Raw genomic sequence first — 27,356 nt, 5'->3', positions numbered from 1 at the left:
TATGCGAGTTGCTAGGGGGCCTCTCGGGATTCCTCTCCCGTCGATACCGGGGCCAAAAACCTTGTGTGGAGTCAGGGCCGGAACCGAGGATTCCTCTTAGGGGCTGACATGGATCTTTGGGTACTTCTGGAGTCTCCCCAGGGGAGTCAGGCCTCGTCTCGAGTGGGGGCATGCACGTGCACTTTCCTTCCAGGCTGTAGCAGCAATGTCACGCTTCCCGTCGCGTGGATCAAATGATGTGTGGTTTTCCCTCGAGGCTTTCCCACAGGGCTGTCCCACGTGCCACCGTGGTGTGAATCGATCCTCGGCGTGAAAGATGAGCCAGTGCAGGGCAAAGAGGTTCCTCTGGAATGGACTGAGACATCTGGGGGACTCTTGGAATGGTGGTACGACCATGGAGTTCCTCTCGCCTTTCCTGTTGAGAGTGCCTCCTCTTGAGATGCGACGGGAACGCCGGGAATTTTTTGCCGTTGAAAGCAGGGAAAGGATCCCTCATCTCGAGCTACGAGGGGGAAACGGGGCTCCTCTGGATGTGGGCGGGACCATCGTGCTTTCTCTCGAGTGGAGACGGGTATGGCGGTGAACTTCTTGAGTTGCAGCAAGGGTGTGAAAGACCCTTTCGAAGTTCCAGAGGTTAGGTGTCATTAGTCTCCAGACGCCTCATCGGAAATAGGCCTCATCTCGCCTGGAAGGGAGAACTTCCTGGATTTTCTCGATTTGCGGCAGGTGTTCTCGAGTTACGACGGGGACCTCAGGGACCCGCCCTGGTGGCCTCAGGAGAGGCCAGTCCCCATGCGAGTTGTTAGGGGCCCTCTCGGGATTCCTCTCCCGTCGATACCGGGGCCAAAAACCTTGTGTGGAGTCAGGGCCGGAACCGAGGATTCCTCTCAGGGGCTGACATGGATCTTTGGGTACTTCTGGAGTCTCCCCAGGGGAGTCAGGCCTCGTCTCGAGTGGGGGCATGCGCGTGCGCTTTCCTTCCAGGCTTTAGCAGCAATGTCACGCTTCCCGTCGCTTGGATCAAAGGATCTGTGGTTTTCCCTCGAGGCTTTCCCTCGAGGCTTTCCCACAGGGCTGTCCCACGTGCCACCGTGGTGTGAGTCGATCCTCGGCGTGAAAGATGAGCCAGTGCAGGGCAAAGAGGTTCCTATGGAATGGACTGAGACATCTGGGGGACTCTTGGAATGGTGGTACGACCATGGAGTTCCTCTCGCCTTTCCTGTTGAGAGTGCCTCCTCTTGAGATGCGACGGGAGCGCAGGGAATTCTTTCCCGTTGAAAGCAGGGAAAGGATCCCTCATCTCGAGCTACGAGGGGGAAACGGGGCTCCTTTGGATGTGGTCGGGACCATCGTGCTTCCTCTCTAGTGGAGACGGGTATGGCGGTGAACTTCTTGAGTTGCAGCAAGGGTGTGAAAGACCCTTTCGAAGTTCCAGAGGTTAGGTGTCATTAGTCTCCAGAGGCCTCATCGGAAATAGGCCTCATCTCGCCTGGAAGGGAGAACTTCCTGGATTTTCTCGAGTTGCGGCAGGTGTTCTCGAGTTACGACGGGGACCTCAGGGACCCGCCCTGGTGGCCTCAGGAAAGGCCAGTCCCTAGGCGAGTTGCTAGGGGGCCTCTCGGGTTTCCTCTCCCGTTGATACCGGGGCCAAAAACCTTGTGTGGAGTCAGGGCCGGAACCGAGGATTCCTCTCAGGGGCTGACATGGATCTTTGGGTACTTCTGGAGTCTCCCCAGGGAAGTCAGGCCTCGTCTCGAGTGGGGGCATGCACGTGCGCTTTCCTTCCAGGCTGTAGCAGCAATGTCACGCTTCCCGTCGCGTGGATCAAAGGATCTGTGGTTTTCCCTCGAGGCTTTCCCTCGAGGCTTTCCCACAGGGCTGTCCCACGTGCCACCGTGGTGTGAGTCGATCCTCGGCGTGAAAGATGAGCCAGTGCAGGGCAAAGAGGTTCCTCTGGAATGGACTGAGACATCTGGGGGACTCTTGGAATGGTGGTACGACCATGGAGTTCCTCTCGCCTTTCCTGTTGAGAGTGCCTCCTCTTGAGATGCGACGGGAGCGCAGGGAATTCTTTCCCGTTGAAAGCAGGGAAAGGATCCCTCATCTCGAGCTACGAGGGGGAAACGGGGCTCCTTTGGATGTGGTCGGGACCATCGTGCTTCCTCTCGAGTGGAGACGGGTATGGTGGTGAACTTCTTGAGTTGCAGCAAGGGTGTGAAAGACCCTTTCGAAGTTCCAGAGGTTAGGTGTCATTAGTCTCCAGACGCCTCATCGGAAATAAGCCTCATCTCGCCTGGAAGGGAGAACTTCCTGGATTTTCTCGAGTTGTGGCAGGTGTTCTCGAGTAACGACGGGGACCTCAGGGACCGGCCCTGGTGGCCTCAGGAGAGGCCAGTCCCCATGCGAGTTGCTAGGGGGCCTCTCGGGATTCCTCTCCCGTCGATACCGGGGCCAAAAAGCTTGTGTGGAGTCAGGGCCGGAACCGAGGATTCCTCTCAGGGGCTGACATGGATCTTTGGGTACTTCTGGAGTCTCCCCAGGGGAGTCAGGCCTCGTCTCGAGTGGGGGCATGCACGAGCGCTTTCCTTCCAGGCTGTAGCAGCAATGTCACGTTTCCCGTCGCGTGGATCAAAGGATCTGTGGTTTTCCCTCGAGGCTTTCCCTGGAGGCTTTCCCACAGGGCTGTCCCACGTGCCACCGTGGTGTGAGTCGATCCTCGGCGTGAAAGATGAGCCAGTGCAGGGCAAAGAGGTTCCTCTGGAATGGACTGAGACATCTTGGGGACTCTTGGAATGGTGGTACGACCATGGAGTTCCTCTCGCCTTTCCTGTTGAGAGTGCCTCCTCTTGAGATGCGACGGGAACGCCGGGAATTCTTTCCCGTTGAAACCAGGGAAAGGATCCCTCATCTCGAGCTACGAGGGGGAAACGGGGCTCCTCTGGATGTGGGCGGGACCATCGTGCTTCCTCTCGAGTGGAGACGGGTATGGCGGTGAACTTCTTGAGTTGCAGCAAGGGTGTGAAAGACCCTTTCGAAGTTCCAGAGGTTTGGTGTCAATAGTCTCCAGAGGCCTCATCGGAAATAGGCCTCATCTCGCCTGGAAGGGAGAACTTCCTGGATTTTCTCGAGTTGCGGCAGGTGTTCTCGAGTTACGACGGGGACCTCAGGGACCCGCCCTGGTGGCCTCAGGAGAGGCCAGTCCCCATGCGAGTTGCTAGGGGGTCTCTCGGGATTCCTCTCCCGTCGATACCGGGGCCAAAAAGCTTGTGTGGAGTCAGGGCCGGAACCGAGGATTCTTCTCAGGGGCTGACATGGATCTTTGGGTATTTCTGGAGTCTCCCCAGGGGAGTCAGGCCTCGTCTCGAGTGGGGGCATGCATGTGCGCTTTCCTTTCAGGCTGTAGCAGCAATGTCACGCTTCCCGTCGCGTGGATCAAAGGATCTGTGGTTTTCCCTCGAGGCTTTCCCTCGAGGCTTTCCCACAGGGCTGTCCCACGTGCCACCGTGTTGTGAGTCGATCCTCGGCGTGAAAGATGAGCCAGTGCAGGGCAAAGAGGTTCCTCTGAAATGGACTGAGACATCTGGGGGACTCTTGGAATGGTGGTACGACCATGGAGTTCCTCTCGCCTTTCCTGTTGAGAGTGCCTCCTCTTGAGATGCGACGGGAAGGCCGGGAATTCTTTCCCGTTGAAAGCAGGGAAAGGATCCCTCATCTCGAGCTACGAGGGGGAAACGGGGCTCCTCTGGATGTGGGCGGGACCATCGTGCTTCCTCTCGAGTGGAGACGGGTATGGCGGTGAACTTTTTGAGTTGCACCAAGGGTGTGAAAGACCCTTTCGAAGTTCCAGAGGTTTGGTGTCATTAGTCTCCAGAGGCCTCATCGGAAATAGGCCTCATCTCGCCTGGAAGGGAGAACTTCCTGGATTTTCTCGAGTTGCGGCAGGTGTTCTCGAGTTACGACGGGGACCTCAGGGACCCGCCCTGGTGGCCTCAGGAGAGGCCAGTCCCCATGCGAGTTGCTAGGGGGCCTCTCGGGATTCCTCTCCCGTCGATACCGGGGCCAAAAACCTTGTGTGGAGTCAAGGCCAGAACCGAGGATTCTTCTCAGGGGCTGACATGGATCTTTGGGTACTTCTGGAGTCTCCCCAGTGGAGTCAGACCTCGTCTCGAGTGGGGGCATGCACGTGCGCTTTCCTTCCAGGCTGTAGTAGCAATGTCACGCTTCCCGTCGCGTGGATCAAAGGATCTGTGGTTTTCCCTCGAGGCTTTCCCTCGAGGCTTTCCCACAGGGCTGTCCCACGTGCCACCGTGTTGTGAGTCGATCCTCGGCGTGAAAGATGAGCCAGTGCAGGGCAAAGAGGTTCCTCTGGAATGGACTGAGACATCTGGGGGACTCTTGGAATGGTGGTACGACCATGGAGATCCTCTCGCCTTTCCTGTTGAGAGTGCCTCCTCTTGAGATGCGACGGGAACGCCGGGAATTCTTTCCCGTTGAAAGCAGGGAAGGGATCCCTCATCTCGAGCACCGAGGGGGAAACGGGGCTCCTCTGGATGTGGGCGGGACCATCGTGCTTCCTCTCGAGTGGAGACGGGTATGGCGGAGAACTTCTTGAGTTGCAGCAAGGGTGTGAAAGACCCTTTCGAAGTTCCAGAGGTTAGGTGTCATTAGTCTCCAGACGCATCATCGGAAATAGGCCTCATCTCGCCTGGAAGGGAGAACTTCCTGGATTTTCTCGAGTTGCGGCAGGTGTTCTTTAGTTACGACGGGGAACTCAGGGACCCGCCCTGGTGGCCTCAGGAGAGGCCAGTCCCCATGCGAGTTGCTAGGGGGCCTCTCGGGATTCCTCTCCCGTCGATACCGGGGCCAAAAACCTTGAATGGATTCAGGGCCGGAACCGAGGATTCCTCTCAGGGGCTGACATGGATCTTTGGGTACTTCTGGAGTCTCCCCAGGGGAGTCAGGCCTCGTCTCGAGTGGGGGCATGCACGTGCGCTTTCCTTCCAGGCTGTAGCAGCAATGTCACGCTTCCCGTCACGTGGATCAAAGGATCTGTGGTTTTCCCTCGAGGCTTTCCCTCGAGGCTTTCCCACAGGCTGTCCCACGTGCCACCGTGGCGTGAGTCGATCCTCGGCGTGAAAGATGAGCCAGTGCAGGGCAAAGAGTTTCCTCTGGAATGGACTGAGACATCTGGGGGACTCTTGGAATGGTGGTACGACCATGGAGTTCCTCTCGCCTTTCCTGTTGAGAGTGCCTCCTCTTGATATGCGACGTGAACGCCGGGAATTCTTTCCCGTTGAAAGCAGGGAAAGGATCCCTCATCTCGAGCTCCGAGGGGGAAACGGGGCTCCTCTGGATGTGGGCGGGACCATCGTGCTTCCTCTCGAGTGGAGACGGGTATGGCGGTGAACTTCTTGAGTTGCAGCAAGGGTGTGAAAGAACCTTTCGAAGTTCCAGAGGTTAGGTGTCATTAGTCTCCAGACGCCTCATCGGAAATAGGCCTCATCTCGCCTGGAAGGGAGAACTTCCTGGATTTTCTCGAGTTGCGGCAGGTGTTCTCGAGTTACGACGGGGACCTCAGGGACCCGCCCTGGTGGCCTCAGGAGAGGCCAGTCCCCATGCGAGTTGCTAGGGGGCCTCTCGGGATTCCTCTCCCGTCGATACCGGGGCCAAAAACCTTGTGTGGAGTCAGTGCCGGAACCGAGGATTCCTCTCAGGGGCTGACATGGATCTTTGGGTACTTCTGGAGTCTCCCCAGGGGAGTCAGGCCTCGTCTCGAGTGGGGGCATGCACGTGCACTTTCCTTCCAGGCTGTAGCAGCAATGTCACGCTTCCCGTCGCGTGGATCAAAGGATCTGTGGTTTTCCCTCGAGGCTTTCCCACAGGGCTGTCCCACGTGCCACCGTGGTGTGAGTCGATCCTCGGCGTGAAAGATGAGCCAGTGCAGGGCAAAGAGGTTCCTCTGTAATGGACTGAGACATCTGGGGGACTCTTGGAATGGTGGTACGACCATGGAGTTCCTCTCGCCTTTCCTGTTGAGAGTGCCTCCTCTTGAGATGCGACGGGAATGCCGGGAATTCTTTCCCGTTGAAAGCAGGGAAAGGATCCCTCATCTCGAGCTACGAGGGGGAAACGGGGCTCCTCTGGATGTGGGCGGGACCATCGTGCTTCCTCTCTAGTGGAGACGGGTATGGCGGTGAACTTCTTGAGTTGCAGCAAGGGTGTGAAAGACCCTTTCGAAGTTCCAGAGGTTAGGTGTCATTAGTCTCCAGAGGCCTCATCGGAAATAGGCCTCATCTCGCTTGGAAGGGAGAACTTCCTGGATTTTCTCGAGTTGCGGCAGGTGTTCTCGAGTTACGACGGGGACCTCAGGGACCCGCCCTGGTGGCCTCAGGAGAGGCCAGTCCCTAGGCGAGTTGCTAGGGGGCCTCTCGGGATTCCTCTCCCGTTGATACCGGGGCCAAAAACCTTGTGTGGAGTCAGGGCCGGAACCGAGGATTCCTCTCAGGGGCTGACATGGATCTTTGGGTACTTCTGGAGTCTCCCCAGGGGAGTCAGGCCTCGTCTCGAGTGGGGGCATGCACGTGCGCTTTCCTTCCAGGCTGTAGCAGCAATGTCACGCTTCCCGTCGCGTGGATCAAAGGATCTGTGGTTTTCCCTCGAGGCTTTCCCTCGAGGCTTTCCCACAGGGCTGTCCCACGTGCCACCGTGTTGTGAGTCGATCCTCGGCGTGAAAGATGAGCCAGTGCAGGGCAAAGAGGTTCCTCTGAAATGGACTGAGACATCTGGGGGACTCTTGGAATGGTGGTACGACCATGGAGTTCCTCTCGCCTTTCCTGTTGAGAGTGCCTCCTCTTGAGATGCGACGGGAACGCCGGGAATTCTTTCCCGTTGAAAGCAGGGAAAGGATCCCTCATCTCGAGCTACGAGGGGGAAACGGGGATCCTCTGGATGTGGGCGGGACCATCGTGCTTCCTCTCGAGTGGAGACGGGTATGGCGGTGAACTTCTTGAGTTGCACCAAGGGTGTGAAAGACCCTTTCGAAGTTCCAGAGGTTTGGTGTCATTAGTCTCCAGAGGCCTCATCGGAAATAGGCCTCATCTCGCCTGGAAGGGAGAACTTCCTGGATTTTCTCGAGTTGCGGCAGGTGTTCTCGAGTTACGACGGGGACCTCAGGGACCCGCCCTGGTGGCCTCAGGAGAGGCCAGTCCCCATGCGAGTTGCTAGGGGGCCTCTCGGGATTCCTCTCCCGTCGATACCGGGGCCAAAAAGCTTGTGTGGAGTCAGGGCCGGAACCGAGGATTCTTCTCAGGGGCTGACATGGATCTTTGGGTATTTCTGGAGTCTCCCCAGGGGAGTCAGGCCTCGTCTCGAGTGGGGGCATGCACGTGCGCTTTACTTCCAGGCTGTAGCAGCAATGTCACGCTTCCCGTCACGTGGATCAAAGGATCTGTGGTTTTCCCTCGAGGCTTTCCCTCGAGGCTTTCCCACAGGGCTGTCCCACGTGCCACCGTGGCGTGAGTCGATCCTCGGCGTGAAAGATGAGCCAGTGCAGGGCAAAGAGTTTCCTCTGGAATGGACTGAGACATCTGGGGGACTCTTGGAATGGTGGTACGACCATGGAGTTCCTCTCGCCTTTCCTGTTGAGAGTGCCTCCTCTTGATATGCGACGGGAACGCTGGGAATTCTTTCCCGTTGAAAGCAGGGAAAGGATCCCTCATCTCGAGCTACGAGGTGGAAACGGGGCTCCTCAGGATGTGGGCGGGACCATCGTGCTTCCTCTCGAGTGGAGACGGGTATGGCGGTGAACTTCTTGAGTTGCAGCAAGGGTGTGAAAGACCCTTTCGAAGTTCCAGAGGTTAGGTGTCATTAGTCTCCAGACGCCTCATCGGAAATAGGCCTCATCTCGCCTGGAAGGGAGAACTTCCTGGATTTTCTCGAGTTGCGGCAGGTGTTCTCGAGTTACGACGGGGACCTCAGGGACCCGCCCTGGTGGCCTCAGGAGAGGCCAGTCCCCATGCGAGTTGCTAGGGGGCCTCTCGGGATTCCTCTCCCGTCGATACCGGGGCCAAAAACCTTGTGTGGAGTCAGTGCCTGAAACGAGGATTCCTCTCAGGGGCTGACATGGATCTTTGGGTACTTCTGGAGTCTCCCCAGGGGAGTCAGGCCTCGTCTCGAGTGGGGGCATGCACGTGCACTTTCCTTCCAGGCTGTAGCAGCAATGTCACGCTTCCCGTCGCGTGGATCAAAGGATCTGTGGTTTTCCCTCGAGGCTTTCCCACAGGGCTGTCCCACGTGCCACCGTGGTGTGAGTCGATCCTCGGCGTGAAAGATGAGCCAGTGCAGGGCAAAGAGGTTCCTCTGGAATGGACTGAGACATCTGGGGGACTCTTGGAATGGTGGTACGACCATGGAGTTCCTCTTGCCTTTCCTGTTGAGAGTGCCTCCTCTTGAGATGCGACGGGAACGCCGGGAATTCTTTGCCGTTGAAAGCAGGGAAAGGATCCCTCATCTCGAGCTACGAGGGGGAAACGGGGCTCCTCTGGATGTGGGCGGGACCATCGTGCTTCCTCTCGAGTGGAGACGGGTATGGCGGTGAACTTCTTGAGTTGCACCAAGGGTGTGAAAGACCCTTTCGAAGTTCCAGAGGTTAGGTGTCATTAGTCTCCAGAGGCCTCATCGGAAATATGCCTCATCTCGCCTGGAAGGGAGAACTTCCTGGATTTTCTCGAGTTGCGGCAGGTGTTCTCGAGTTACGACGGGGACCTCAGGGACCCGCCCTGGTGGCCTCAGGAGAGGCCAGTCCCTAGGCGAGTTGCTAGGGGGCCTCTCGGGATTCCTCTCCCGTTGATACCGGGGCCAAAAACCTTGTGTGGAGTCAGGGCCGGAACCGAGGATTCCTCTCAGGGGCTGACATGGATCTTTGGGTACTTCTGGAGTCTCCCCAGGGGAGTCAGGCCTCGTCTCGAGTGGGGGCATGCACGTGCGCTTCCCTTCCAGGCTGTAGCAGCAATGTCACGCTTCCCGTTGCGTGGATCAAAGGATCTGTGGTTTTCCCTCGAGGCTTTCCCTCGAGGCTTTCCCACAGGGCTGTCCCACGTGCCACCGTGGTGTGAGTCAATCCTGGGCGTGAAAGATGAGCCAGTGCAGGGCAAAGAGGTTCCTCTGGAATGGACTGAGACATCTGGGGGACTCTTGGAATGGTGGTACGACCATGGAGTTCCTCTCGCCTTTCCTGTTGAGAGTGCCTCCTCTTGAGATGCGACGGGAACGCCGGGAATTCTTTCCCGTTTAAAGCAGGGAAAGGATCCCTCATCTCGAGCTACGAGGGGGAAACGGGGCTCCTCTGGATGTGGGCGGGACCATCGTGCTTCCTCACTAGTGGAGACGGGTATGGTGGTGAACTTCTTGAGTTGCAGCAAGGCTGTGAAAGACCCTTTCGAAGTTCCAGAGGTAAGGTGTCATTAGTCTCCAGACGCCTCATCGAAAATAGGCCTCATTTCGCCTGGAAGGGAGAACTTCCTGGATTTTCTCGAGTTGCGGCAGGTGTTCTCGAGTTACGACGGGGACCTCAGGGACCCGCCCTGGTGGCCTCAGGAGAGGCCAGTCCCTAAGCGAGTTGCTAGGGGGCCTCTCGGGATTCCTCTCCCGTCGATACCGGGGCCAAAAACCTTGTGTGGAGTCAAGGCCGGAACCGAGGATTCCTCTCAGGGGCTGACATGGATCTTTGGGTACTTCTGGAGTCTCCCCAGGGGAGTCAGGCCTCGTCTCGAGTGGGGGCATGCACGTGCACTTTCCTTCCAGGCTGTATCAGCAATGTCACGCTTCCCGTCGCGTGGATCAAATGATGTCTGGTTTTCCCTCGAGGCTTTCCCACAGGGCTGTCCCACGTGCCACCGTGGTGTGAGTCGATCCTCGGCGTGAAAGATGAGCCAGTGCAGGGCAAAGAGGTTCCTCTGGAATGGACTGAGACATCTGGGGGACTCTTGGAATGGTGGTACGACCATGGAGTTCCTCTCGCCTTTCCTGTTGAGAGTGCCTCCTCTTGAGATGCGACGGGAACGCCGGGAATTTTTTGCCGTTGAAAGCAGGGAAAGGATCCCTCATCTCGAGCTACGAGGGGGAAACGGGGCTCCTCTGGATGTGGGCGGGACCATCGTGCTTTTTCTCGAGTGGAGACGGGTATGGCTGTGAACTTCTTGAGTTGCAGCAAGGGTGTGAAAGACCCTTTCGAAGTTCCAGAGGTTAGGTGTCATTAGTCTCCAGACGCCTCATCGGAAATAGGCCTCATCTCGCCTGGAAGGGAGAACTTCCTTGATTTTCTCGAGTTGCGGCAGGTGTTCTCGAGTTACGACGGGGACCTCAGGGACCCGCCCTGTTGGCCTCAGGAGAGGCCAGTCCCTATGCGTGTTGCTAGGGGGCCCCTCGGGATTCCTCTCCCGTCGATACCGGGGCCAAAAACCTTGTGTGGAGTCAGGGCCGGAACCGAGGATTCCTCTCAGGGACTGATATGGAACTTTGGGTACTTCTGGAGACTCGCCAGGGGAGACAGGCCTCGTCTCGTGTGGGGGCATGCACGTCCACTTTCCTTCCAGGCTGTAGCAGCAATGTCACGCTTCCCGTCGCGTGGATCAAAGGATCTGCGGTTTTCCCTCGAGGCTTTCCCTCGAGGCTTTCCCACAGGGCTGTCCCACGTGACACCGTGGTGTGAGTCGATTCTCGGCGTGAAAAATGAGCCAGTGCAGGGCAAAGAGGTTCCTCTGGAATGGACTGAGACATCTGGGGGACTCTTGGAATGGTGGTACGACCATGGAGTTCCTCTCGCCTTTCCTGTTGAGAGTGCCTCCTCTTGAGATGCGACGGGAACGCCGGGAATTCTTTCCCGTTGAAAGCAGGGAAAGGATCCCTCATCTCGAGCTACGAGGGGGAAACGGGGCTCCTCTGGATGTGGGCGGGACCATCGTGCTTCCTCTTGAGTGGACACGGGTATGGCGGTGAACTTCTTGAGTTGCAGCAAGGGTGTGAAAGACCCTTTCGAAGTTCCAGAGGTTAGGTGTCATTAGTCTCCAGACGCCTCATCGGAAATAGGCCTCATCTCGCCTGGAAGGGAGAACTTCCTGGATTTTCTCGATTTGCGGCAGGTGTTCTCGAGTTACGACGGGGACCTCAGGGACCCGCCCTGGTGGCCTCAGGAGAGGCCAGTCCCCATGCGAGTTGTTAGGGGGCCTCTCGGGATTCCTCTCCCGTCGATACCGGGGCCAAAAACCTTGTGTGGAGTCAGGGCCGGAACCGAGGATTCCTCTCAGGGGCTGACATGGAACTTTGGGTACTTCTGGAGTCTCCCCAGGGGAGTCAGGCCTCGTCTCGAGTGGGGGCATGCGCGTGCGCTTTCCTTCCAGGCTGTAGCAGCAATGTCACGCTTCCCGTCGCTTGGATCAAAGGATCTGTGGTTTTCCCTCGAGGCTTTCCCTCGAGGCTTTCCCACAGGGCTGTCCCACGTGCCACCGTGGTGTGAGTCGATCCTCGGCGTGAAAGATGAGCCAGTGCAGGGCAAAGAGGTTCCTCTGGAATGGACTGAGACATCTGGGGGACTCTTGGAATGGTGGTACGACCATGGAGTTCCTCTCGCCTTTCCTGTTGAGAGTGCCTCCTCTTGAGATGCGACGGGAACGCCGGGAATTCTTTCCCGTTGAAAGCAGGGAAAGGATCCCTCATCTCGAGCTACGAGGGGGAAACGGGGCTCCTCTGGATGTGGGCGGGACCATCGTGCTTCCTCTCTAGTGGAGACGGGTATGGCGGTGAACTTCTTGAGTTGCAGCAAGGGTGTGAAAGACCCTTTCGAAGTTCCAGAGGTTAGGTGTCATTAGTCTCCAGAGGCCTCATCGGAAATAGGCCTCATCTCGCCTGGAAGGGAGAACTTCCTGGATTTTCTCGAGTTGCGGCAGGTGTTCTCGAGTTACGACGGGGACCTCAGGGACCCGCCCTGGTGGCCTCAGGAAAGGCCAGTCCCTAGGCGAGTTGCTAGGGGGCCTCTCGGGATTCCTCTCCCGTTGATACCGGGGCCAAAAACCTTGTGTGGAGTCAGGGCCGGAACCGAGGATTCCTCTCAGGGGCTGACATGGATCTTTGGGTACTTCTGGAGTCTCCCCATGGGAGTCAGGCCTCGTCTCGAGTGGGGGCATGCACGTGCGCTTTCCTTCCAGGCTGTAGCAGCAATGTCACGCTTCCCGTCGCGTGGATCAAACGATCTGTGATTTTCCCTCGAGGCTTTCCCTCGAGGCTTTCCCACAGGGCTGTCCCACGTGCCACCGTGGTGTGAGTCGATCCTCGGCGTGAAAGATGAGCCAGTGCAGGGCAAAGAGGTTCCTCTGGAATGGACTGAGACATCTGGGGGACTCTTGGAATGGTGGTACGACCATGGAGTTCCTCTCGCCTTTCCTGTTGAGAGTGCCTCCTCTTGAGATGCGACAGGAACGCCGGGAATTCTTTCCCGTTGAAAGCAGGGAAAGGATCCCTCATCTCGAGCTACGAGGGGGAAACGGGGCTCCTCTGGATGTGGGCGGGACCATCGTGCTTCCTCTCTAGTGGAGACGGGTATGGCGGTGAACTTCTTGAGTTGCAGCAAGGGTGTGAAAGACCCTTTCGAAGTTCCAGAGGTTAGGTGTCATTAGTCTCCAGAGGCCTCATCGGAAATAGGCCTCATCTCGCCTGGAAGGGAGAACTTCCTGGATTTTCTCGAGTTGCGGCAGGTGTTCTCGAGTTACGACGGGGACCTCAGGGACCCGCCCTGGTAGCCTCAGGAAAGGCCAGTCCCTAGGCGAGTTGCTAGGGGGCCTCTCGGGATTCCTCTCCCGTTGATACCGGGGCCAAAAACCTTGTGTGGAGTCAGGGCCGGAACCGAGGATTCCTCTCAGGGGCTGACATGGATCTTTGGGTACTTCTGGAGTCTCCCCATGGGAGTCAGGCCTCGTCTCGAGTGGGGGCATGCACGTGCGCTTTCCTTCCAGGCTGTAGCAGCAATGTCACGCTTCCCGTCGCGTGGATCAAACGATCTGTGGTTTTCCCTCGAGGCTTTCCCTCGAGGCTTTCCCACAGGGCTGTCCCACGTGCCACCGTGGTGTGAGTCGATCCTCGGCGTGAAAGATGAGCCAGTGCAGGGCAAAGAGGTTCCTCTGGAATGGACTGAGACATCTGGGGGACTCTTGGAATGGTGGTACGACCATGGAGTTCCTCTCGCCTTTCCTGTTGAGAGTGCCTCCTCTTGAGATGCGACGGGAACGCCGGGAATTCTTTCCCGTTGAAAGCAGGGAAAGGATCCCTCATCTCGAGCTACGAGGGGGAAACGGGGCTCCTTTGGATGTGGTCGGGACCATCGTGCTTCCTCTCGAGTGGAGACGGGTATGGTGGTGAACTTCTTGAGTTGCAGCAAGGGTGTGAAAGACCCTTTCGAAGTTCCAGAGGTTAGGTGTCATTAGTCTCCAGACGCCTCATCGGAAATAGGCCTCATCTCGCCTGGAAGGGAGAACTTCCTGGATTTTCTCGAGTTGCGGCAGGTGTTCTCGAGTTACGACGGGGACCTCAGGGACCGGCCCTGGTGGCCTCAGGAGAGGCCAGTCCCCATGCGAGTTGCTAGGGGGCCTCTCGGGATTCCTCTCCCGTCGATACCGGGGCCAAAAACCTTGTGTGGAGTCAGGGCCGGAACCGAGGATTCCTCTCAGGGGCTGATATGGATCTTTGGATACTTCTGGAGTCTCGCCAGGGGAGACAGGCCTCGTTTCGTGAGGGGGCATGCACGTGCACTTTCCTTCCAGGCTGTAGCAGCAATGTCACGCTTCCCGTCGCGTGGATCAAAGGATCTGTGGTTTTCCCTCGAGGCTTTCCCTCGAGGCTTTCCCACAGGGCTGTCCCACGTGCCACCGTGGTGTGAGTCGATCCTCGGCGTGAAAGATGAGCCAGTGCAGGGCAAAGAGGTTCCTCTGGAATGGACTGAGACATCTGGGGGACTCTAGGAATGGTGGTACGACCATGGAGTTCCTCTCGCCTTTCCTGTTGAGAGTGCCTCCTCTTGAGATGCGACGGGAACGCCGGGAATTCTTTCCCGTTGAAAGCAGGGAAAGGATCCCTCATCTCGAGCTACGAGGGGGAAACAGGGCTCTTCTGGATGTGGGCGGGACCATCGTGCTTCCTCTCGAGTGGAGACGGGTATGGCGCTGAACTTCTTGAGTCGCAGCAAGGGTGTGAAAGACCCTTTCGAAGTTCCAGAGGTTAGGTGTCATTAGTCTCCAGACGCCTCATCGGAAATAAGCCTCATCTCGCCTGGAAGGGAGAACTTCCTGGATTTTCTCGAGTTGCGGCAGGTGTTCTCGAGTTACGACGGGGACCTCAGGGACCCGCCCTGGTGGCCTCAGGAGAGGCCAGTCCCCATGCGAGTTGCTAGGGGGCCTCTCGGGATTCCTCTCCCGTCGATACCGGGGCCAAAAACCTTCTGTGGAGTCAGGGCCGGAACCGAGGATTCCTCTCAGGGGCTGACATGGATCTTTGGGTACTTCTGGAGTCTCCCCAGTGGAGTCAGGCCTCGTCTCGAGTGGGGGCATGCACGTGCGCTTTCCTTCCAGGCTGTAGCAGCAATGTCACGCTTCCCGTCGCGTGGATCAAAGGATCTGTGGTTTTCCCTCGAGGCTTTCCCTCGAGGCTTTCCCACAGGGCTGTCCCACGTGCCACCGTGGTGTGAGTCGATCCTCGGCGTGAAAGATGAGCCAGTGCAGGGCAAAGAGGTTCCTCTGGAATGGACTGAGACATCTGGGGGACTCTTGGAATGGTGGTACGACCATGGAGTTCCTCTCGCCTTTCCTGTTGAGAGTGCCTCCTCTTGAGATGCGACGGGAACGCAGGGAATTCTTTCCCGTTGAAAGCAGGGAAAGGATCCCTCATCTCGAGCTACGAGGGGGAAACGGGGCTCCTTTGGATGTGGTCGGGACCATCGTGCTTCCTCTCGAGTGGAGACGGGTATGGTGGTGAACTTCTTGAGTTGCAGCAAGGGTGTGAAAGACCCTTTCGAAGTTCCAGAGGTTAGGTGTCATTAGTCTCCAGACGCCTCATCGGAAATAGGCCTCATCTCGCCTGGAAGGGAGAACTTCCTGGATTTTCTCGAGTTGCGGCAGGTGTTCTCGAGTTACGACGGGGACCTCAGGGACCGGCCCTGGTGGCCTCAGGAGAGGCCAGTCCCCATGCGAGTTGCTAGGGGGCCTCTCGGGATTCCTCTCCCGTCGATACCGGGGCCAAAAACCTTGTGTGGAGTCAGGGCCGGAACCGAGGATTCCTCTCAGGGGCTGATATGGATCTTTGGATACTTCTGGAGTCTCGCCAGGGGAGACAGGCCTCGTTTCGTGAGGGGGCATGCACGTGCACTTTCCTTCCAGGCTGTAGCAGCAATGTCACGCTTCCCGTCGCGTGGATCAAAGGATCTGTGGTTTTCCCTCGAGGCTTTCCCTCGAGGCTTTCCCACAGGGCTGTCCCACGTGCCACCGTGGTGTGAGTCGATCCTCGGCGTGAAAGATGAGCCAGTGCAGGGCAAAGAGGTTCCTCTGGAATGGACTGAGACATCTGGGGGACTCTTGGAATGGTGGTACGACCATGGAGTTCCTCTCGCCTTTCCTGTTGAGAGTGCCTCCTCTTGAGATGCGACGGGAACGCCGGGAATTCTTTCCCGTTGAAAGCAGGGAAAGGATCCCTCATCTCGAGCTACGAGGGGGAAACGGGGCTCTTCTGGATGTGGGCGGGACCATCGTGCTTCCTCTCGAGTGGAGACGGGTATGGCGCTGAACTTCTTGAGTCGCAGCAAGGGTGTGAAAGACCCTTTCGAAGTTCCAGAGGTTAGGTGTCATTAGTCTCCAGACGCCTCATCGGAAATAAGCCTCATCTCGCCTGGAAGGGAGAACTTCCTGGATTTTCTCGAGTTGCGGTAGGTGTTCTCGAGTTACGACGGGGACCTCAGGGACCCGCCCTGGTGGCCTCAGGAGAGGCCAGTCCCCATGCGAGTTGCTAGGGGGCCTCTCGGGATTCCTCTCCCGTCGATACCGGGGCCAAAAACCTTGTGTGGAGTCAGGGCCGGAACCGAGGATTCCTCTCAGGGGCTGACATGGATCTTTGGGTACTTCTGGAGTCTCCCCAGTGGAGTCAGGCCTCGTCTCGAGTGGGGGCATGCACGTGCGCTTTCCTTCCAGGCTGTAGCAGCAATGTCACGCTTCTCGTCGCGTGGATCAAAGGATCTGTGGTTTTCCCTCGAGGCTTTCCCTCGAGGCTTTCCCACAGGGCTGTCCCACGTGCCACCGTGGTGTGAGTCGATCCTCGGCGTGAAAGATGAGCCAGTGCAGGGCAAAGAGGTTCCTCTGGAATGGACTGAGACATCTGGGGGACTCTTGGAATGGTGGTACGACCATGGAGTTCCTCTCGCCTTTCCTGTTGAGAGTGCCTCCTCTTGAGATGCGACGGGAACGCAGGGAATTCTTTCCCGTTGAAAGCAGGGAAAGGATCCCTCATCTCGAGCTACGAGGGGGAAACGGGGCTCCTTTGGATGTGGTCGGGACCATCGTGCTTCCTCTCGAGTGGAGACGGGTATGGTGGTGAACTTCTTGAGTTGCAGCAAGGGTGTGAAAGACCCTTTCGAAGTTCCAGAGGTTAGGTGTCATTAGTCTCCAGACGCCTCATCGGAAATAGGCCTCATCTCGCCTGGAAGGGAGAACTTCCTGGATTTTCTCGAGTTGCGGCAGGTGTTCTCGAGTTACGACGGGGACCTCAGGGACCGGCCCTGGTGGCCTCAGGAGAGGCCAGTCCCCATGCGAGTTGCTAGGGGGCCTCTCGGGATTCCTCTCCCGTCGATACCGGGGCCAAAAACCTTGTGTGGAGTCAGGGCCGGAACCGAGGATTCCTCTCAGGGGCTGATATGGATCTTTGGATACTTCTGGAGTCTCGCCAGGGGAGACAGGCCTCGTTTCATGAGGGGGCATGCACGTGCACTTTCCTTCCAGGCTGTAGCAGCAATGTCACGCTTCCCGTCGCGTAGATCAAAGGATCTGTGGTTTTCCCTCGAGGCTTTCCCTCGAGGCTTTCCCACAGGGCTGTCCCACGTGCCACCGTGGTGTGAGTCGATCCTCGGCGTGAAAGATGAGCCAGTGCAGGGCAAAGAGGTTCCTCTGGAATGGACTGAGACATCTGGGGGACTCTTGGAATGGTGGTACGACCATGGAGTTCCTCTCGCCTTTCCTGTTGAGAGTGCCTCCTCTTGAGATGCGACGGGAACGCCGGGAATTCTTTCCCGTTGAAACCAGGGAAAGGATCCCTCATCTCGAGCTACGAGGGGGAAACGGGGCTCCTCTGGATGTGGGCGGGACCATCGTGCTTCCTCTCGAGTGGAGACGGGTATGGTGGTGAACTTCTTGAGTTGCAGCAAGGGTGTGAAAGACCCTTTCGAAGTTCCAGAGGTTAGGTGTCATTAGTCTCCAGACGCCTCATCGGAAATAGGCCTCATCTCGCCTGGAAGGGAGAACTTCCTGGATTTTCTCGAGTTACGGCAGGTGTTCTCGAGTTACGACGGGGAACTCAGGGACCGGCCCTGGTGGCCTCAGGAGAGGCCAGTCCCCATGCGAGTTGCTAGGGGGCCTCTCGGGATTCCTCTCCCGTCGATACCGGGGCCAAAAACCTTGTGTGGAGTCAGGGCCGGAACCGAGGATTCCTCTCAGGGGCTGACATGGATCTTTGGGTACTTCTGGAGTCTCCCCAGTGGAGTCAGGCCTCGTCTCGAGTGGGGGCATGCACGTGCGCTTTCCTTCCAGGCTGTAGCAGCAATGTCACGCTTCCCGTCGCGTGGATCAAAGGATCTGTGGTTTTCCCTCGAGGCTTTCCCTCGAGGCTTTCCCACAGGGCTGTCCCACGTGCCACCGTGGTGTGAGTCGATCCTCGGCGTGAAAGATGAGCCAGTGCAGGGCAAAGAGGTTCCTCTGGAATGGACTGAGACATCTGGGGGACTCTTGGAATGGTGGTACGACCATGGAGTTCCTCTCGCCTTTCCTGTTGAGAGTGCCTCCTCTTGAGATGCGACGGGAACGCCGGGAATTCTTTCCCGTTGAAAGCAGGGAAAGGATCCCTCATCTCGAGCTACGAGGGGGAAACGGGGCTCCTTTGGATGTGGTCGGGACCATCGTGCTTCCTCTCGAGTGGAGACGGGTATGGTGGTGAACTTCTTGAGTTGCAGCAAGGGTGTGAAAGACCCTTTCGAAGTTCCAGAGGTTGGGTGTCATTAGTCTCCAGACGCCTCATCGGAAATAGGCCTCATCTCGCCTGGAAGGGAGAACTTCCTGGATTTTCTCGAGTTGCGGCAGGTGTTCTCGAGTTACGACGGGGACCTCAGGGACCGGCCCTGGTGGCCTCAGGAGAGGCCAGTCCCCATGCGAGTTGCTAGGGGGCCTCTCGGGATTCCTCTCCCGTCGATACCGGGGCCAAAAACCTTGTGTGGAGTCAGGGCCGGAACCGAGGATTCCTCTCAGGGGCTGATATGGATCTTTGGATACTTCTGGAGTCTCGCCAGGGGAGACAGGCCTCGTTTCGTGAGGGGGCATGCACGTGCACTTTCCTTCCAGGCTGTAGCAGCAATGTCACGCTTCCCGTCGCGTGGATCAAAGGATCTGTGGTTTTCCCTCGAGGCTTTCCCTCGAGGCTTTCCCACAGGGCTGTCCCACGTGCCACCGTGGTGTGAGTCGATCCTCGGCGTGAAAGATGAGCCAGTGCAGGGCAAAGAGGTTCCTCTGGAATGGACTGAGACATCTGGGGGACTCTTGGAATGGTGGTACGACCATGGAGTTCCTCTCGCCTTTCCTGTTGAGAGTGCCTCCTCTTGAGATGCGACGGGAACGCCGGGAATTCTTTCCCGTTGAAACCAGGGAAAGGATCCCTCATCTCGAGCTACGAGGGGGAAACGGGGCTCCTCTGGATGTGGGCGGGACCATCGTGCTTCCTCTCGAGTGGAGACGGGTATGGTGGTGAACTTCTTGAGTTGCAGCAAGGGTGTGAAAGACCCTTTCGAAGTTCCAGAGGTTAGGTGTCATTAGTCTCCAGACGCCTCATCGGAAATAGGCCTCATCTCGCCTGGAAGGGAGAACTTCCTGGATTTTCTCGAGTTGCGGCAGGTGTTCTCGAGTTACGACGGGGAACTCAGGGACCGGCCCTGGTGGCCTCAGGAGAGGCCAGTTCCCATGCGAGTTGCTAGGGGGCCTCTCGGGATTCCTCTCCCGTCGATACCGGGGCCAAAAACCTTGTGTGGAGTCAGGGCCGGAACCGAGGATTCCTCTCAGGGGCTGACATGGATCTTTGGGTACTTCTGGAGTCTCCCCAGTGGAGTCAGGCCTCGTCTCGAGTGGGGGCATGCACGTGCGCTTTCCTTCCAGGCTGTAGCAGCAATGTCACGCTTCCCGTCGCGTGGATCAAAGGATCTGTGGTTTTCCCTCGAGGCTTTCCCTCGAGGCTTTCCCACAGGGCTGTCCCACGTGCCACCGTGGTGTGAGTCGATCCTCGGCGTGAAAGATGAGCCAGTGCAGGGCAAAGAGGTTCCTCTGGAATGGACTGAGACATCTGGGGGACTCTTGGAATGGTGCTACGACCATGGAGTTCCTCTCGACTTTCCTGTTGAGAGTGCCTCCTCTTGAGATGCGACGGGAACGCCGGGAATACTTTCCCGATGAAAGCAGGGAAAGGATCCATCATCTCGAGCTACGAGGGGGAAACGGGGCTCCTCTGGATGTGGGCGGGACCATCGTGCTTCCTCTCGAGTGGAGACGGGTATGGCGGTGAACTTCTTGAGTTGCAGCAAGGATGTGAAAGACCCTTTCGAAGTTCCAGAGGTTAGGTGTCATTAGTCTCCAGACGCCTCATCGGAAATAGGCCTCATCTCGCCTGGAAGGGAGAACTTCCTGGATTTTCTCGAGTTGTGGCAGGTGTTCTCGAGTTACGACGGGGACCTCAGGGACCCGCCCTGGTGGCCTCAGGAGTGGCCAGTCCCCATGCGAGGTGCTAGGGGGCCTCTCGGGATTCCTCTCCCGTCGATACCGGGGCCAAAAACCTTGTGTGGAGTCAGGGCCGGAACCGAGGATTCCTCTCAAGGGCTGACATGGATCTTTGGGTACTTGTGGAGTCTCCCCAGGGGAGTCAGGCCTCGTCTCGAGTGGGGGCATGCACGTGCGCTTTCCTTTCAGGCTGTAGCAGCAATGTCACGCTTCCCGTGGCGTGGATCAAAGGATCTGTGGTTTTCCCTCGAGGCTTTCCCTCGAGGCTTTCCCACAGGGCTGTCCCACGTGCCACCGTGGTGTGAGTCGATCCTCGGCGTGAAAGATGAGCCAGTGCAGGGCAAAGAGCTTCCTCTGGAATGGACTGAGACATCTGGGGGACTCTTGGAATGGTGGTACGACCATGGAGTTCCTCTCGCCTTTCCTGTTGAGAGTGCCTCCTCTTGAGATGCGACGGGAACGCCGGGAATTCTTTCCCGTTGAAAGCAGGGAAAGGATCCCTCATCTCGAGCTACGAGGGGGAAACGGGGCTCCTCTGGATGTGGGCGGGACCATCGTGCTTCCTCTCGAGTGGAGACGGGTATGGCGGTGAACTTCTTGAGTTGCAGCAAGGGTGTGAAAGACCCTTTCGAAGTTCCAGAGGTTTGGTGTCATTAGTCTCCAGAGGCCTCATCGAAAATAGCCCTCATCTCGCCTGGAAGGGAGAACTTCCTGGATTTTCTCGAGTTGCGGCAGGTGTTCTCGAGTTACTACGGGGACCTCAGGGACCCGCCCTGGTGGCCTCAGGAGAGGCCAGTCCCCATGCGAGTTGCTAGAGTCCTCTCTGGATTCCTCTCCCGTCGATACCGGGGCCAAAAACCTTGTGTGGAGTCAGGGCCGGATCCGAGGATTCCTCTCAGGGGCTGACATGGATCTTTGGGTACTTCTGGAGTCTCCCCAGTGGAGTCAGGCCTCGTCTCGATTGGGGGCATGCACGTGCGCATTCCTTCCAGGCTGTAGCAGCAATGTCACGCTTCCCGTTGCGTGGATCAAAGGATCTGTGGTTTTCCCTCGAGGCTTTCCCTCGAAGCTTTCCCACAGGGCTGTTCCACGTGCCACCGTGGTGTGAGTCGATCCTCGGCGTGAAAGATGAGCCAGTGCAGGGCAAAGAGGTTCCTCTGGAATGGACTGAGACATCTGGGGGACTCTTGGAATGGTGGTACGACCATGGAGTTCCTCTCGCCTTTCCTGTTGAGAGTGCCTCCTCTTGAGATGCGACGGGAACGCCGGGAATTCGTTCCCGTTGAAAGCAGGGAAAGGATCCCTCATCTCGAGCTACGAGGGGGAAACGGGGCTCCTCTGGATGTGGGCGGGACCATCGTGCTTCCTCTCGTGGGGAGACGGGTATGGCGGTGAACTTCTTGAGTTGCAGCAAGGGTGTGAAAGACCCTTTCGAAGTTCCAGAGGTTAGGTGTCATTAGTCTCCAGACGCCTCATCGGAAATAGGCCTCATCTCGCCTGGAAGGGAGAACTTCCTGGATTTTCTCGAGTTGCGGCAGGTGTTCTCGAGTTACGACGGGGACCTCAGGGACCCGCCCTGGTGGCCTCAGGAGAGGCCAGTCCCCATGCGATATGCTAGGGGGCCTCTCGAGATTCCTCTCCCGTCGATACCGGGGCCAAAAACCTTGTGTGGAGTCAGGGCCGGAACCGAGGATTCCTCTCAGGGGCTGACATGTATCTTTGGGTACTTCTGGAGTCTCCCCAGGGGAGTCAGGCCTCGTCTCGAGTGGGGGCATGCATGTGCGCTTTCCTTCCAGGCTGTAGCAGCAATGTCACGCTTCCCGTGGCGTGGATCAAAGGATCTGTGGTTTTCCCTCGAGGCTTTCCCTCGAGGCTTTCCCACAGGGCTCTCCCACGTGCCACCGTGGTGTGAGTCGATCTTCGGCGTGAAAGATGAGCCAGTGCAGGGCAAAGAGGTTCCTCTGGAATGGACTGAGACATCTGGGGGACTCTTGGAATGGTGGTACGACCATGGAGTTCCTCTCGCCTTTCCTGTTGAGAGTGCCTCCTCTTGAGATGCGACGTGAACGCCGGGAATTCTTTCCCGTTGAAAGCAGGGAAAGGATCCCTCATCTCGAGCTACGAGGGGGAAACGGGGCTCCTCTGGATGTGGGCGGGACCATCGTGCTTCTTCTCGAGTGGAGACGGGTATGGCAGTGAACTTCTTGAGTTGCAGCAAGGGTGTGAAAGACCCTTTCGAAGTTCCAGAGGTTAGGTGTCATTAGTCTCCAGACGCCTCATCGGAAATAGGCCTCATCTCGCCTGGAAGGGAGAACTTCCTGGATTTTCTCGAGTTGCGGCAGGTGTTCTCGAGTTACGACGGGGACCTCAGGGACCCGCCCTGGTGGCCTCAGGAGAGGCCAGTCCCCATGCGATATGCTAGGGGGCCTCTCGAGATTCCTCTCCCGTCGATACCGGGGCCAAAAACCTTGTGTGGAGTCAGGGCCGGAACCGAGGATTCCTCTCAGGGGCTGACATGTATCTTTGGGTACTTCTGGAGTCTCCCCAGGGGAGTCAGGCCTCGTCTCGAGTGGGGGCATGCACGTGCGCTTTCCTTCCAGGCTGTAGCAGCAATGTCACGCTTCCCGTGGCGTGGATCAAAGGATCTGTGGTTTTCCCTCGAGGCTTTCCATCGAGGCTTTCCCACAGGGCTGTCCCACGTGCCACCGTGGTGTGAGTCGATCCTCGGCGTGAAAGATGAGCCAGTGCAGGGCAAAGAGGTTCCTCTGGAATGGACTGAGACATCTGGGGGACTCTTGGAATGGTGCTACGACCATGGAGTTCCTCTCGACTTTCCTGTTGAGAGTGCCTCCTCTTGAGATGCGACTGGAACGCCGGGAATACTTTCCCGTTGAAAGCAGGGAAAGGATCCATCATCTCGAGCTACGAGGGGGAAACGGGGCTCCTCTGGATGTGGGCGGGACCATCGTGCTTCCTCTCGAGTGGAGACGGGTATGGCGGTGAACTTCTTGAGTTGCAGCAAGGGTGTGAAAGACCCTTTCGAAGTTCCAGAGTTTAGGTGTCATTAGTCTCCAGACGCCTCATCGGAAATAGGCCTCATCTCGCCTGGAAGGGAGAACTTCCTGGATTTTCTCGAGTTGCGGCAGGTGTTCTCGAGTTACGACGGGGACCTCAGGGACCCGCCCTGGTGGCCTCAGGAGAGGCCAGTCCCCATGCGAGGTGCTAGGGGGCCTCTCGGGATTCCTCTCCCGTCGATACCGTGGCCAAATGCCTTGTGTGCAGTCAGGGCCGGAACCGAGGATTCCTCTCAGGGGCTGACATGGATCTTTGGGTACTTCTGGAGTCTCCCCAGGGGAGTCAGGCCTCGTCTCGAGTGGGGGCATGCACGTGCGCTTTCCTTTCAGGCTGTAGCAGCAATGTCACGCTTCCCGTCGCATGGATCAAACAATCTGTGGTTTTCCCTCGAGGCTTTCCCTCGAGGCTTTCCCACAGGGCTGTCCCACATGCCACCGTGGTGTGAGTCGATCCTCGGCGTGAAAGATGAGCCAGTGCAGGGAAAAGAGGTTCCTCTGGAATGGACTGAGACATCTGGGGGACTCTTGGAATCGTGCTACGACCATGGAGTTCCTCTCGACTTTCCTGTTGAGAGTGCCTCCTCTTGAGATGCGACGGGAACGCCGGGAATTCTTTCCCGTTGAAAGAAGGGAAAAGATCCATCATCTCGAGCTACGAGGGGGAAACGGGGCTCCTCTGGATGTGGGCGGGACCATCGTGCTTCCTCTCGAGTGGAGACGGGTATGGCGGTGAACTTCTTGAGTTGCAGCAAGGATGTGAAAGACCCTTTCGAAGTTCCAGAGGTTAGGTGTCATTAGTCTCCAGACGCCTCATCGGAAATAGGCCTCATCTCGCCTGGAAGGGAGAACTTCCTGGATTTTCTCGAGTTGTGGCAGGTGTTCTCGAGTTACGACGGGGACCTCAGGGACCCGCCCTGGTGGCCTCAGGAGTGGAGAGTCCCCATGCGAGGTGCTAGGGGGCCTCTCGGGATTCCTCTCCCGTAGATACCGGGGCCAAAAACCTTGTGTGGAGTCAGGGCCGGAACCGAGGAATCCTCTCAAGGGCTGACATGGAACTTTGGGTACTTGTGGAGTCTCCCCAGGGGAGTCAGGCCTCGTCTCGAGTGGGGGCATGCACGTGCGCTTTCCTTTCAGGCTGTAGCAGCAATGTCACGCTTCCCGTGGCGTGGATCAAAGGATCTGTGGTTTTCCCTCGAGGCTTTCCCTCGACGCTTTCCCACAGGGCTGTCCCACGTGCCACCGTGGTGTGAGTCGATCCTCGGCGTGAAAGATGAGCCAGTGCAGGGCAAAGAGCTTCCTCTGGAATGGACTGAGACATCTGGGGGACTCTTGGAATGGTGGTACGACCATGGAGTTCCTCTCGCCTTTCCTGTTGAGAGTGCCTCCTCTTGAGATGCGACGGGAACGTCGGGAATTCTTTCCCGTTGAAAACAGGGAAAGGATCCCTCATCTCGAGCTACGAGGGGGAAACGGGGCTCCTCTGGATGTGGGCGGGACCATCGTGCTTCCTCTCGAGTGGAGACGGGTATGGCGGTGAACTTCTTGAGTTGCAGCAAGGGTGTGAAAGACCCTTTCGAAGTTCCAGAGGTTTGGTGTCATTAGTCTCCAGAGGCCTCATCGGAAATAGCCCTCATCTCGCCTGGAAGGGAGAACTTCCTGGATTTTCTCGAGTTGCGGCAGGTGTTCTCGAGTTACGACGGGGACCTCAGGGACCCGCCCTGGTGGCCTCAGGAGAGGCCAGTCCCCATGCGAGTTGCTAGGGTCCTATCGGGATTCCTCTCCCGTCGATACCGGGGCCAAAAACCTTGTGTGGAGTCAGGGCCGGAACCGAGGATTCCTCTCAGGGGCTGACATGGATCTTTGGGTACTTCTGGAGTCTCCCCAGTGGAGTCAGGCCTCGTCTCGAGTGGGGGCAGGCACGTGGGCTTTCCTTCCAGGCTGTAGCAGCAATGTCACGCTTCCCGTCGCGTGGATCAAAGGATCTGTGGTTTTCCCTCGAGGCTTTCCCTCGAGGCTTTCCCACAGGGCTGTCCCACGTGCCACCGTGGTGTGAGTCGATCCTCGGCGTGAAAGATGAGCCAGTGCAGGGCAAAGAGGTTCCTCTGGAATGGACTGAGACATCTGGGGGACTCTTGGAATGGTGCTACGACCATGGAGTTCCTCTCGACTTTCCTGTTGAGAGTGCCTCCTCTTGAGATGCGACGGGAACGCCGGGAATTCGTTCCCGTTGAAAGCAGGGAAAGGATCCCTCATCTCGAGCTACGAGGGGGAAACGGGGCTCCTCTGGATGTGGGCGGGACCATCGTGCTTCCTCTCGAGTGGAGACGGGTATGGCGGTGAACTTCTTGAGTTGCAGCAAGGGTGTGAAAGACCCTTTCGAAGTTCCAGAGGTTAGGTGTCATTAGTCTCCAGACGCCTCATCGGAAATAGGCCTCATCTCGCCTGGAAGGGAGAACTTCCTGGATTTTCTCGAGTTGCGGCAGGTGTTCTCGAGTTACGATGCGGACATCAGAGACCCGCCCTGGTGGACTCAGGAGAGGCCAGTCCCCATGCGAGGTGCTAGGGGGCCTCTCGGGATTCCTCTCCCGTCGATACCGGGGCCAAAAACCTTGTGCGGAGTCAGGGCCAGAACCGAGGATTCCTCTCAGGGGCTGACATGGATCTTTGTGTACTTGTGGAGTTTCCCCAGGGGAGTCAGGCCTCGTCTCGAGTGGGGGCATGCATGTGCGCTTTCCTTCCAGGCTGTAGCAGCAATGTCACACTTCCCGTCGCGTGGATCAAAGGATCTGTGGTTTTCCCTCGAGGCTTTCCCTCGAGGCTTTCCCACAGGGCTGTCCCTCGTGCCACCGTGGTGTGAGTCGATCCTCGGCGTGAAAGATGAGCCAGTGCAGGGCAAAGAGGTTCCTCTGGAATGGACTGAGACATCTGGGGAACTCTTGGAATGGTGGTACGACCATGGAGTTCCTCTCGCCTTTCCTGTTGAGAGTGCCTCCTCTTGAGATGCGACGGGAACGCCGGGAATTCTTTCCCGTTGAAACCAGGGAAAGGATCCCTCATCTCGAGCTACGAGGGGGAAACGGGGCTCCTCTGGATGTGGGCGGGACCATCGTGCTTCCTCTCGAGTGGAGACGGGTATGGTGGTGAACTTCTTGAGTTGCAGCAAGGGTGTGAAAGACCCTTTCGAAGTTCCAGAGGTTAGGTGTCATTAGTCTCCAGACGCCTCAGCGGAAATAGGCCTCATCTCGCCTGGAAGGGAGAACTTCCTGGATTTTCTCGAGTTGCGGCAGGTGTTCTCGAGTTACGACGGGGAACTCAGGGACCGGCCCTGGTGGCCTCAGGAGAGGCCAGTCCCCATGCGAGTTGCTAGGGGGCCTCTCGGGATTCCTCTCCCGTCGATACCGGGGCCAAAAACCTTGTGTGGAGTCAGGGCCGGAACCGAGGATTCCTCTCAGGGGCTGACATGGATCTTTGGGTACTTCTGGAGTCTCCCCAGTGGAGTCAGGCCTCGTCTCGAGTGGGGGCATGCACGTGCGCTTTCCTTCCAGGCTTTAGCAGCAATGTCACGCTTCCCGTCGCGTGGATCAAAGGATCTGTGGTTTTCCCTCGAGGCTTTCCCTCGAGGCTTTCCCACAGGGCTGTCCCACGTGCCACCGTGGTGTGAGTCGATCCTCGGCGTGAAAGATGAGCCAGTGCAGGGCAAAGAGGTTCCTATGGAATGGACTGAGACATCTGGGGGACTCTTGGAATGGTGCTACGACCATGGAGTTCCTCTCGCCTTTCCTGTTGAGAGTGCCTCCTCTTGAGATGCGACGGGAACGCAGGGAATTCTTTCCCGTTGAAAGCAGGGAAAGGATCCCTCATCTCGAGCTACGAGGGGGAAACGGGGCTCCTTTGCATGTGGTCGGGAACATCGTGCTTCCTCTCGAGTGGAGACGGGTATGGTGGTGAACTTCTTGAGTTGCAGCAAAGGTGTGAAAGACCCTTTCGAAGTTCCAGAGGTTAGGTGTCATTAGTCTCCAGACGCCTCATCGGAAATAGGCCTCATCTCGCCTGGAAGGGAGAACTTCCTGGATTTTCTCGAGTTGCGGCAGGTGTTCTCGAGTTACGACGGGGAACTCAGGGACCGGCCCTGGTGGCCTCAGGAGAGGCCAGTCCCCATGCGAGTTGCTAGGGGGCCTCTCGGGATTCCTCTCCCGTCGATACCGGGACCAAAAACCTTGTGTGGAGTCAA

Source organism: Capricornis sumatraensis, chromosome 12 (genome assembly GCF_032405125.1).
Source record: "Capricornis sumatraensis isolate serow.1 chromosome 12, serow.2, whole genome shotgun sequence".
NCBI classification, from domain to species: domain Eukaryota; kingdom Metazoa; phylum Chordata; class Mammalia; order Artiodactyla; family Bovidae; genus Capricornis; species Capricornis sumatraensis.
The sequence above is the reverse complement of the archived record's forward strand: the minus strand, read 5'-3'. Positions refer to the sequence as shown.